We start from the raw sequence: 13,624 nt of genomic DNA, 5'->3' as shown, positions 1-13,624 counted from the left end.
AGCTCTGGAAAAGCTGTCATTTTATCTATGGCCTGAATTTCCCAAGCTCCAGTTCCAAAATTTCGTATTCCAACAGGACGTTCCATTCCAAATGTAAAAAACCTAACCAAACCCTCCCCCTCCCAGATTTCTTAGCAGTCTGTTCTGTTATGCCATCACTACCATTATATTTTTTTATGCCTCTTCTGTACAATCCTCATTATTATGTGCTCTTAAAGTTCTATGTCTGAAACAAACAAAGGAGGAACATATGGGCCATCAAGGTCACTTATTTAGTGAAAAGTCCTGCTATGAGAAGGGACTGCTGCTTTCAGAATGCTGCTGTGAGGAATGACCTTAGAGATGATAAATGCTGCTGTTCTTTACTGTGCATGTCACAGATTAATTCATTTGATCAGATCTGATGGTTCCACAGAGTGCTAACAGGAGCTAAGTGCTACTGGCAATAGGAACTGATTGGTTCAAGAGATGTCATTATCTCTGAAAAAATGCACTGATAAAAGAAAATCGTTTCAGACCAAGAGCTGACGTAATTAACTGATATATCACCATAATTTTTTCCTCATTCATGCAATCCCCAATGATGTGCATATTTAAGCATGTGTTTCATCACTTGATTTGCTTCAGTTCTGAAAGAACATCCCCTTTTATTCTTGCATGAGTATTTCTATTAAAATTCATGTGTGTATATATATATATATACACTCAAGTAAGCACAATGTATTTTATGACAGTAACCTTCCCTTGCACTTTTGCACTGACATAGGTCAGTTAAAGACGCCATACCAAACCCCATGCCCCACAGTGGTCTAACCACAGGAGTTACTAAAACTGACTCTTTCCTGCCATTGTGCAGCAGGAACACTCTGACATAGTTGCCATCACAGAAGCATGGTGGGATGAGTGACACAGCTGGAGTGCTGTGATGGATACCTATAAACTCTTCAGGAGGGATAGGAAAGGAAGGAGAGGCAGTGGGGGAGCCCTGTGTGTTAGGGAGTGTTCGGACTGTCTAGAGCTAGTGACGATAGGGTTGAGTGTTTATGGGGAAGAATTAGGGGGAAGGACAACAAGGCAGATGTATGGTGGGAGTCTGTTATAGACTACCCAACTAGAATGAAGAGGCAGATGAAATATTCTTTATGCAGCCAAGAGAAGTCTCACAATTGCTAGCCATTGTTCTTGTGGGGACATCGACTTCCCAGTTATCTGCTGGAAGTACAATACAGCAGAGAGTAAATAGTCTGGGTGGTTCCTGGGGTGTGTGGAAGAGAACTTCCCTGACGCAGCTGGTAAGAGAGCCAACTATGGAAGGAATCTGCTGGACCTGCTCTTTGTGAACAGGGAAGTCACACACGTGATAACATGCTAACTATCCTGTCTTAGAAGATGTGGGTGATGTGCCCCTCAGTTTTGAGCCCCTCACTACAAGACAGACATTGAGGTGCTGGAGCAAGTCCAAGGAAGAGCAGCCTACCTGGTGCAGGGTTTAGAGCACAAGTCCTGTGAGGAGCAGCTGAGCGAACTGGGGGTGTTTGGCCTGGAGAAAAGTAGGTTCAGGGAAGACTTTATCGCTCTCTGCAGCTACCTGAAATGGGGTTCTTGCAAGGTGGGTGTTGGTGGTGACAAAAGGAAACAGGACACTTACTTACAGACACTTTTGTTTGTAAGTTGGTAGAGGCATCTTGAAGCTTTTATGTAAGTTTTGTTTATTCTGAAATGGGACAAGAGTTGAAGGATATTCCTCTGCCCAGCAGTTCTGAAAATGGCAGCTGGCTGAAGAGGCACCAGCTGGCTTCACGCTCAGCACTGACAGGCCCTAGGGGTACTCAGCATCACTTTATCGGTATAAAAGTCCTAGTAATCTAAACTGAAATATGACTGTCTTCAACAGTATCTTAATGGTACTTTATCTGCCAGGTGTTTTTACTGACCTAAGAAAACGCTTTGGGTTCATATCCTACAAAGAATTCTAGAGACACACTGTGATTACTCCCTATTTACTTCTCAATAATCACAGAACATATGCAAGTCAGCACAGCAGAAACTCATTGACTTCTGGATCAGAGTTAGAATTGAAATGAGTCCTCCTAACTATATCAGTAACCTCTCATACTTCTTGTACACGAATTCCCTTATAAAAACCCTAAAATAGTAAGACTTTCTTAATCCAAATTATGAAGTTCTGTATGTCCTGGGTTCAGCAGTAGCAGTCAATTTTCTCCTTATTAGCTGGTGCAGTGCTGTGGGTTTTTTTATTTTTGGCCTGGGAACAGTGCTGATAACACCGATGTTTTCAGTTGCTGCTCAAATGTTTGGTCTGGCCAAGGACTTTGTGAGCCTCATGCTCTGCCAGGGAGGAGGGGAAGCTGGGAGGAAGCAGAGACAGGACACCTGACCCAAACTGACCAAAGAGGTATTCCATACCACAGCACGTCATGCCCAGGATGTAACGGGGAGTTACCCGGAAGGGCTGGGACTGCAGGGTTGGACGAGGTATCGGTCGGTGCTTGGCTGGGGGGAGTGGGGCGAGTTGTTGGTCGGCTGGTGCTGAGGTGTTGTATTCTTTCCTCTTGTTATTTCTCTTATCATTATTATTATTGGTGGTAGCAGTAGTGGTTTGTGTTATACCTTAGTTACTGAACTGTTCTTATCTCAGCCCGTGGGAGTTGCATTCTTTTCTATTCTCCTCTCCGTCCCTCTGGGTGTAGGGGGAGGGCAAGAAGGCGGGGGAGTGAGTGAACGAGCATTGTGGTTGGGTTTAAACCATGACACTGTGACACACATAGAAATCTTCAGTAACTTTGCCATCAGAGCAGATTTTCATGATTATCAAATCATTTTCAAAATAGTGTGTGTACAAACTACCTCTATGATATTTACTCTTTCTCCTATGAATATAAGGTTGGAGCTTAGCTACTTCATTTTTAGCATATTCTACTTCCATAATGGCTACTATTGTAACAGATTGTTATCTGTATCACAGTGATGTTTCTTAATTATGTCAATCCCCAGTGGAGTGCCCCTAAAAGAACCACTCGAAATTCTCATTTTTCCAAAGCAATACTTAGGAAAAAGTCACACTGTGATAACATGCTAACTATCCTACCATAGAAAAACACAGTCCAGCTTTGGTTCCTTATGGAAACACACAAACCTTCCATTTCAAGCAAGTAGGATTTGCGCTGGGGGGCAAAAAAACCCCAACCAACCAACCAATTCTAACCAGTCAGGAGAAAGGATCATCTTAATAAGCACTGCAGCTGTTTTGCATTTTGCCAACTATGCACCAATTCTGATGCAGAACAGACTCTTTAGTCCTAAAGTTATGCAAGAGAGTACTTCATCCTTATAGTAACTCAAATTACATTTGGGTTTAACTTGAACATTCCTTTAAATTATTCCTTTAGAGTTCCTTTAAATTATTCCTTTAAATTGTTTTCATTAAAAAGCCCAGAAAATGGAAACTTGGTATGATAGAGTAATTTTGTGAACATTTTTAGAATGCATCTTAAATGCATGTTAATAATTAACAAGATCAATAAACAGTTCCTTAGTTACTTAAGTACAATGATTATCACAATTATTACAAGTCATAAATTTATTTCCCCGTACTCAGGGAATCCAGATAGTTTGAGCCTTCACTGATTTTTATTCTGATGTTTTCCCTTAGAACTGTGGGAATAAAGTACAATTTAATTGCCCAGGAGAGCAGATTACCAAATTACAAGCATATATTAGACAACTGCAAAAAAAGCAGTAACTTCCATCTTTTTTCTGCCTTCAATTAGGTAATTTAGAAGTACACCAACAATAATATAAATGAAAGAAAATAACCCGTGAATTTTGTTTGATGTGGTGGGGTTTTTTTATGATATATTCCACATGCACAGTGGGATTGATTCAAGAACTTACCTAGAAGTGGAAATTAAATATTGACATTGTTAAATGTGTTAAATCTATTAATTATTTGCAAATCCCAAATATCTGATGTGAAAAAAAAAAAAAACAAACCCAAAACAAACAGAAACACAGAACAAAGGCACAAAAAAAAAAAAAAAAAAATCACAGAATCCAGATGCTTAAACTTCTCAAGAAATTTAGGAATGACATAATGCTTTTATAGAGCTCATTTAAAATAATTAGGATGTAATAACAACCTAGGGCACATGCAAACTCACTGCAAACAAAGGATAATGCCATGTTTTCCTAGCTTCAGTAATTTCCCTCATTTTACTCCATTGTACATGCTAGACATAATGCTTATAGTCTGAAAAACGACTAGAAAATTGTACCTTTTATCATCTCTTATTGTTTCCCAGTCATTCCGTATTGCATTTGTTTATCAAAGCAACTCTCATACCATACTCACACAACTCTGGCGTTTCTTTTGTCCCCTTTCAGCCTCATTAGAGGATATTTAACAATATCAACTATCAATTTCCTTGTCAGGTTTAAATTAGGGTAGTTATTACCTGATCAATCAATTACTCATTCACATCGATAACTATTTCACACATCTCCTGCTTTCAACAGTTCAAGCTACCTTCTCTGACACAGGGCAGCTGTTATTTCAGTGCTTCCTTTCACTAGAACAGGATTCCAGATACGTTATGTTCACAAATGCCTTGCTTTAGTTGATTAATTTGTCATCTGCAGCCACAAGCTTAATTATTCACATTATTTGAGCTGGCAAAATTCCTTTTTATATTAGGGATGGAAACGGAGATGCTTCACCTGAATATGTCACCCATTGGACTATGTAGAAGACACATCTGGACTCTTCCTAACATTGACAAAGTTTGTATCTTAAAAAAAATGGACCAGAACTGCAAGTATTGTTATATATTTATGTCCTTTGGTATGTTTTGATAGGCTGATTTTAATCCAACATTTGAAAAATACAAATTGTACTTACTTTATAAAAAAACACAATTAATAAAAAATTGCATCTCTGTAACAACAAGAAAAAAGCCTTGAATAATCACACTGAATTACTGCATCACTTACGAGCTTTTACCTTCCTGCTCCTATCCCTGGAAGCAGAATAATTATACAAGAATTTTTAAGTCCATCATATAGATGAAGAAATCTTTTCTCCTTTCTGATCCAGAAAATAGAGATTTTGATATCATGGATAAAATCTGACCTTATTGACGTGCATGAATTAGGCATGACTTTGCTCTAAATTTATCATAAATCCTAAGCATACTTTTAATAACTCTTGCACATAGAACAGAATTCAGCTGTACGCTCTGCATTGAAATATTCAGGTTAGGAAGATAAATTCAGTTTCACCAGCTTAAGTATAAATTGGTACTGCATGCTAAGTTGTCCCTGTATTTTAAAAATCCTAGAATGGTTTGGGTTAAAGCGATCTTAAAGCTCCTCCAGTTCCAACCCCTGCCACGGGCAGGGACCCCTTCCACTGGAGCAGCTTGCTCCAAGCCCCTGTGTCCAACCTGGCCTTGAACACTGCCAGGGATGAGGCAGCCACAGCTTCTCTGCGCAATCTGGGCAAAAATGAACCCCTAAAATGCCTTGCTAAGTTTAACAGCTGGTTTTCTCAAGAATTTAACTGCAGGTCTGCAGAGTGCTCATACATCCTTACATTTAAAGAAATGCAACAGGCAAGAAATCAGGACACAAGGTCAATGAAGCTCCTCAGACCAGATTTCTTAAAAAAAAAAAAAACCAAAAAAAAGTACTAAGCAGTACATAACAATCTCAATACAAAACTAATGAGCAGCCTCATGTAAGCTCAATTAATTCTTGACACTCCTATGTATTTAAATTCTTCCCTTCTGCTAATCCATTTATTGTCTGGTTGTTTATTTTTACTTGTAAGCTCCCAGACTTAATTTTAAGGTTCTGTTTCAGCTTTTTCTGCAATTATATTCATATTGTCAAAAACTGGATGGAAATAATTGGGTCCTTTTTCCAGGTAATATATTAACTCCTAGATGAAGGCTTACATGTTACTCAATTCAAAAAAGCATTCATAATGCTCACTTCAAATAATTTGTCAAAACACATGTTTGCATAAAGCTATTTTACTCTGATAAATTGTACACATTGCTTTTTGAATCCTCTTTAGATAGTTGCTTTTGTTCAACTTATCAATACTGCAATTCTCATTTAGAGCTTAATTTAAAAAATCATACTTTTTATGTCAATTATTTTTCCCTATAATTTGTTCCTCTGCAAAATTAATTATATGAGCATTTATTATGACTTTCTGTTGCAAGTTATTGTTCTTTTTATGTTACGGATTAAGACTGCAGGTGCCCTTCCCAAGAACTGAACCCTCCCAGCTCCAGCAAGGATTATTTGATTCCACAAATATTTTCTCAACTTTTAACCAACCGTTTGCATTAAGGGCATTTATATAAAAGTTAAAAGAAAAAAATCCAATTGCCTCAGAACATCAGCACTCACATACTTGCTACCAAGACACATTCTATGGTTTGTATTAAGAATGCTATCGTATAATTTTACTCCATTGTAATCAGAGCCCCATGACTGACAGAGAAAAGTGTTTTTTTCAATCTATCTCCATTGTGCTGTCTCTAATTGCAAATAAACCCTGCCAATTAATGTTGAGGAATAAGAGAAGTCAGGGGAATTCACATATGTGATGTTACAAGGCACAGTTCTCCCTGCCCTTCCCTGCACATACAGACAGAAAAAGATGAGATGGCCGTTTGAAAAAGGCAGCTGTGGCAGTACACCACAGCACAGGGCTTTAACTGAAGCATGACATGTACAATACAGAGAGAGAGAGAATTTTGAAGGGCATGCATTATCGCCATGCCAGTTTGATGGCATACAATTCCTGTATCCACAACGGATACTGGAAGCCCATTCAGACAGAGCAGCAAACCAAAGCACTAAGCTTCATCACTTCGAGGACCACTGGTCCCTGACAATTTCTGTGAGCAAAAATGTCACAGTCACAGGGAAGACTAAATTTTAAGTTCACACAAAAATTTATAGTATGAGGCGTTTTCCATATTATGCAATTATTCGCTCACTATGAAGAGCAAATATGGGCTTGTACTGCAAAAGCAGCTTGTCCATGGCAGCACAGTTTACATCTGAAGAAGTGCAAAACCATCACAGTGAAAAGCTCAGATTAACGCAGCTGACTAGAGGCTTTAGGAGGAAGCAGTATAATAAAGCACAGAGAAACACTACTCCAACCTGAACTCGACAATCGTTTGACTGACAGAAGTGACTCTGGTACTTCAGGTAATGAAATATGCACTAAGAACATTACAGAAATATACTTCACTGACAACATCCTCCCAGGATCCAATCACAGAATCATAGAATGGTTAGGGTTGGAAAGCACCTTAAATTATCAGTTCCAATCCAAGTCTTTGAGGACAGGCCTTCTTTAAGTGCAAAATTTGATACAAGGTCATGTAGAAATATTATTACTAATATAAACAAATTCAGTGACTAATTTCCAATTGAAAATAAGGAACTTCTGCTAATCTGTAAGAAGCAGCTCCAAGGAACACCTCAATTTGTTCAATAACCTTGTCTTTTCTACAAAATACCAGAAAAATCCATGTTTTATCCAGAAAGCACTGTTACATGCTTTGCTAGTAATAGGGAAAGTTCATATCTCATCCTTTTCCCATCAGTTAATCTCTCTAAGTGCAATAAATGGCAAGAGACAGATACAAGCAAACACTTTAAATTAGAAACCTATGAACATGAATAATATGTAATTCCAACAATTCCCATAGATCGAGGTGGGGTAAAGAAATTGGGGGAATATTTTTACCCTTTAAATTGACTTGTGCAAAGTTAATCCAATGTTTGTGCACCAGAGAAATGCAAGCCCATCCCCTTAGTGTTCCTCTGAATGCTCATCTGAGTCTCAGCTGCATTACTCGCTTACCACATCCTGGAGCCTTCTAAGATGACAGGCCAACAGCTAATGCAAAAGGACATGGAAAACCTGAACTCCATCAGTGTCATGATTTAACCCCAGCCAGCAACCGAGCCCCACCCAGCTGCTTGCTCATTTCCTCCAAGTGGGATGGGAGGAAAATTAGAGGAGTAAAGGTGCGAAAACTCGTGGGTTGAGATAAAGTCGGTTCAATAGGGAAAGCAAAACCCCCACACACAAGCAAAGCAAAACAAGTAATCCAGTCACCACTTCCCATGGTCAGGTGCTCAGCCATCCTGACGACAGTAGGGCTCCAGCATGTGGAACTGTGACTAAGGAATTAAAACTGCATCACTCCCAACATTCCCCTTCCTCCTTCTTCCCTCAGCTTTATATACTGAGCATGATGTCCTATGGAATGGGATATCCCTTGAGTCAGTTGGGATCAGCTGTCCTGGCTGGGTCCCCTCCCAATCCTTTGTGCCTCCCCCGGCCTCCTCACTGGTGGAGTGAAAAGCAGAACAGGCCTTAGCTCTACATAAGTACTGCTCAGCAGTAACCAAAACATCCCTGTGTGACCAACACTGTTTCCAGCACAAATCCAAACCTGCCTCATAGTAGCAACTGTGAAGAAAATTAACTCTACGCTAGCCAAAACCAGAACAAAAGAGAATGGCAACAGTGCATCAGAACTGAAACTAAATAAGAAAAGGGGGTTTGATCCCTAATAACAAATGCAAGATCCCGGTTCAGCTGGCAACCAGAATTTATGCCAATTTATCCTCTCTTTGCTAGAGATGGTATGAAAAGGTTTTGGACAGGCTGACAATGGACTAGTAGAACACATGACGTGATGCAGGAGGCCAAGACTAAACACCACCAACTGGTCCTCACTTTTTGCTTGCCATCAGCGATGATGCTCAGGAGCAGCAGTTCTTAATACTACAATTCATGGAGTTGATAATTACTTATCAACAGAAGATAAGCTAATTATCACTGAGAAATAGGCTCGTTCCTTTCCTTCAATGAATATACCTTACATGTAAGAAACGGGGAATCGGCACACTATCACAGAATGACATTGGGCACACATACACACAAAAATGGGTTTATATCACCATAAACCAGCTGCTAAAAATCACTGCATCCATGTTTCTAAACCTGTTTTAATAATCACTATTCCAAGAATTTAAAAACTTATTCTAAAAATTGATGCAGGGCATTTTACTGCTAAAGGGTATGAATTTTTCTGTATGTAATGCCACGTTATGAACGTAGCCAAATGAACAAGTACATTTCCTTTCTCCTTGGAAAATGATTAGAGTGCTTAAATGGTAAGAGAAAATTCTAGCATTTTCTATATACTCTAAACACTGGGGCTGAAATATCAGTCATTTTTGTCTTCCAATTATTCGGGTTCCTTAAATCTAATTAAACTCAAATATTGTTTTTCTCTAATCGATTTCAGAATATTGGGAAAGAAAGAATATTAGACATTTTTTTCTTCACCTAAGTGCAAATATATGGCACAGCCTACAAGAAACCGCCTCAGAGACTGGAGATGGTCTAGAGTTAGATTACCACCTCAACAAATTTTATTGGGTCCATACACATTTTCACTTGATTTTTCCATGTTTTTTATTAATTTTCATGAAAACTCAACAAAACCATTTTGAGACATTTTCTATTACAGTTTTTCTAGCAATAAGATATGTAAAACAAACAAAAAAAAACCCTATACACATTTTGAAACCCCTGCTGATGAAACCCTGCATGGTTGATTTCTCAACAAAAGCTATTAATTCTGTGAGCAGTGGAAGTAATGAAATTCAGTTGCTGGTAAGATGTATAAGATATCTGTGTGTGTGGTTGATTGACTATGGTGCCTTACAAGGTGCATTCCCTGATGGACACTTTTCCACAGCTGAGGCATTCTGAAACTTGTTCTCTCTTTCAAGAGCTCCCCATAATACAAGCATTTCAAAGTTCTCTGTCACCTTGCAGGAAATTAGTTATTTCTGAGATTCCTTGGCCTTCAAAGTCAGTGGACATGGTGAAAAAATTCAAAATTTAGGTTGAAGAAGTTGACAGAGATGCAGAAAACGCTATCTCATAAGCCTTGCTTATGAGAAGCACGGAAGCAAAAGATACTTCAAGAGCAACTTCGCAGATCTCTGTTAGCACCATCATCTTCCAAATTCCCATTGAAAAGTGTGAATCAGGTTATTTAAACTGTAATATATATTAAGTGGGAAGCATAACTGTAATCTAATCACTCGAGAAGTAGCTTTCTGAAATTAGCATTTTTTCAAAACTGAATGCAAATTGTGCACTCAATAGAATAAAAAGCATAACTATGACTTGTACATATATACTTCTAGTGGCTTAACGAGCAGGAGTGAGCCTAATTTTTCCTTAATGAGAACTTTCCAAAGGCAAAGTCTAATCATAGAATTGAGTTTCTGTGCCAGTATGAAGGTTTAGCATTAAATTTGAGTAATGGGCTGCAGAAGCTAACTTAGATTATTTCTACTATTCACAGTCATAGAGTGGTTTGGGTTGGAAGGGACCTTAAAGCTCATCAAGTTCCAGCCCCCTGCCATGGGCAGGGACACCATCTACTAGAGCAGGTTGCTCCAAGCCCCATCTAACCTGGCCTTGAACACTGCCAGAGATGGGGCATACTGCTTCACCCAGTTTTAATTCTTTTTTTATGGCACAGAAAACATTTTCCTGCAACTTAAAAAGACTTAACTGTTATCTGTGCATTTCACTTCTTCCTATCTGCAACCAAACTAGCATTCTAAGTATTTTCTGCATGTTAATCACTAGTTTCTTGTTTTTACAGTACCTTCTTATGCCTCACATTTGCACCTCCAGATGGTCCTCGTTCTTCTAGAAGTATTTCCCCATATGCACAAAAGGCTCTGAGTTCTGCTACTAAAGTAGCTCTAATTCTTTAACATCCCATTCCTGATTTTCAGTCCTTAAGCATCTTCCTTCATTTGTCTACAGAAACAGAAACGAACAAGAAAGAATATCTATGTCTGACTCCCCCCAAGGATCCTTCCTTCCTTTTCAGAAGCATAAAGCCCTACATAAATAATCTGGGTTTAGATCCATGGCAAGACATAAATGTGAAAATGCAGCGTCAGGTTGCAGAAGGGCAATTGCAAGAAGTTTGTCTTCAAAGTCCACACAGACACATGCAATAATAGAGATAGATATTTATTTGACCTATGTCTAAGGAAGTACCTTCAAGGAAAACAGCAACATGACAGGGTCAACCAAGAATTTAAGCAATGAAGGGAAATCATAATAAATAGGCCATTTTTACACTTCAGCTCTGCCACACCTGATCCACTAAGAAACTGAAGCAAAATGAATGGATTGATGTTCAATAGCTACCTATTTAAAAAAAAAAAAAAAACTGTTTTTTAATTGGTGTTTCATTAGTTGTGCTACATACAATTATGTAATAAAATATGAAATGATACATAATTCAAAATCATCATTTAAAGATCTATTACATAGTTTCTTCTACAACAGCTATTAATCTTTAGACAGCTCCTATGAAGATTTACTGCATTAAATCACATGAGGAAAGAAGGAGCATTCCTGATTTACATTAAAATAGAGAGAAATGAAACAGCTCTGACATTTACCCAAGTACCCAAGTTATCCTCAGGTACTTGGGCTCATCTCTCATTTCGGTGATTAAGTTGTTCAGAGAAAAACAGCTCCTATACGTCATATACAGATTAGTCTGCTTCTTGTCAAGTGAGCTCTCTGTCAAACCTTCCTGATGTCCCAAGCTAATGTGTATTTTACAATGTATGATTGTTGTGTTAGCTTGGAAACATGGCAGGAAAAGGCACAAGAGAAATATATCCTCCAAATAAAGGTAAAAATACCTGAACAAATATCACATTGATAATTTCAATCAGGTGTAATTCAAATAATGTTAACAACAGAAGCATACTGGTTTGAGGGAGAAAAGAAGGAGACATGCAATTCCTGTAACACTGTACAATGTTCAGATAATGTTACCTATTTGCCCATTTCTACATACACATGCGTTTTTTAGTTAGAGAGCTTCTAATTTATTGTACATGACGTAAGATTTTAATAGTAATTTCTACTTTGTTACATGTGATAAAAATAAATATATTTCTATACATGCAGTTCTTCCCAAAACTGGGAAATTACTTGTACAGAAGGAGAGGGAACAAGATGTGCAATGTTTTGCACTTGTAGCACTGTGTACTTTTATTTACACAAAATGCAAAAGCCTAGCATTAATTTCTATTTAGCCAACTACAAATTTAAAGAAAAGTTTAGGTCTGCTAAAAATGACTGTAAGTATTTTCATTCTCACTTAACTTTAGAGTAGTGACGTAAGTTTTTTCTGAACTAAAGCCTTTACACTTTTTAGACTTTTACTGCTCTTGCAATCAGGAAACCAAGCAACAACAAGAAAATCTTGTTAACTTCTTCTGAGTAAAGACAACCTTCAATCACTCTAATTCAGGAGGTACTTCAAAAGTCTCTAATCCAGGTGCTTTCCTTTCACCTTCAGTACTGTACTTCCAAATTACAAGTAAATTTGCACATTCACTTATGGCCACAACTAGTGCTTCTTAAATCAATACAAAGATGCTCTCAAAGTAATTTAACTTTTTATTGCTTAACATGAAAATTTAGAGTCCTCATATACAATTTAAACTTGAACAGGAACTGTGAAATAGGAAGCTTTGTAATCCTTTTACTGAACATGTTACAAAACTGGATCCTAGACCCTGTAGTACAAACTTCAACATATACTAATGTCCAAAAACTCAACAGGAGCTTTGTATTTCTTTACAGAGCTTTACATTTTTGGCAACCTTTTCCAAAGAAGAATTATACCTTTCTTAACACAAATACAGAAGGGCTAAAGTAGCTTTGGTATACACAATGAAAACACTTTCAAACATTTCAGATCAGTAAGAAATTGTTGTTGAAAAAGAAACATTTATTGTATCTTTTAACAGCATTACCATAATGAAAAAAGTCTTTAATTACTTAGAAATTGTACAGCTATTCTTCAGCTCAGACATTCCCCCTTCCAATCTTTCAAATTCTTACTCAAGACAGGAATCTGGTATGGCTCCAGGAAAGCCTTAGCTGAAGACTTGTGACTCTCACGTGGATATAGGCAATAAAAGCTATATGACTGACAAAGCATGAAAATTCAAACACGAACTGGCATCGGTTACATACTTTGCATTAGTACAGTGAGCAATCCACAGAAAGCATTTGCCACAGGAAAACTAAATACACCCAACTCACAGCAACAGCAGCTGAATTACAAACTGCAGAGGCATTCTTTTAAATGCAGAGTTAGGAAGAGAAGTGAGCCTCTCCCATTACAAACAGTGCATGTCTGTGGTTTATCATTTCAGCTAAACCAATACCCGTTTAAGGTGTCCTATCAAACACTTACCTTCAAATTAAATGTATTTTATCTATATATAATAAAATAAGGTTGATATACAGTGTCTGACAAAAAACACTTTATGTACAGATTCTGATAGCAAATCAAAATAATTCAAGCAACAAAATGTACTTCGTGGAAGTAGCTTATTTCACTGTGTAGGCTAAACGCATTTTGAGGAAGGATTACATTTTGTTTGGCAATTTATTTTATTGACAAAGAGTATTTCATCAGATATTGCTGCA

The 13,624-nt window shown here is 37.8% G+C and overlaps 1 protein-coding gene across 12 annotated transcripts in view; it reads right to left on the bottom strand.

Annotated features, from left to right (window-relative positions):
• Nucleotides 1–13,624, bottom strand: part of TENM2 (teneurin transmembrane protein 2) — a 685,555-nt gene that overhangs the window by 596,717 nt on the left and 75,214 nt on the right. Inside the window, exon 1 of one of the 12 annotated variants that reach the window (XM_065690200.1) lies at nucleotides 10,755–10,777. The exons of 8 other annotated variants lie outside the window; for them this stretch is intronic. The gene's annotated coding sequence lies outside the window, so the exon portion shown is untranslated. Of the gene's footprint in view, nucleotides 1–7,912; nucleotides 7,944–8,170; nucleotides 8,235–10,754; nucleotides 10,778–13,624 lie in introns of those variants that run through there. 3 more of the 12 variants (XM_065690194.1, XM_065690197.1, XM_065690198.1) reach the window with 3 other exon arrangements.

The sequence above is a fragment of the Lathamus discolor genome, chromosome 10 (assembly GCF_037157495.1).
Source record: "Lathamus discolor isolate bLatDis1 chromosome 10, bLatDis1.hap1, whole genome shotgun sequence".
NCBI lineage: Eukaryota > Metazoa > Chordata > Aves > Psittaciformes > Psittacidae > Lathamus > Lathamus discolor.
Note: the sequence above shows the minus strand (reverse complement) of the source record. Positions and strands in the feature narration are given on the sequence as shown.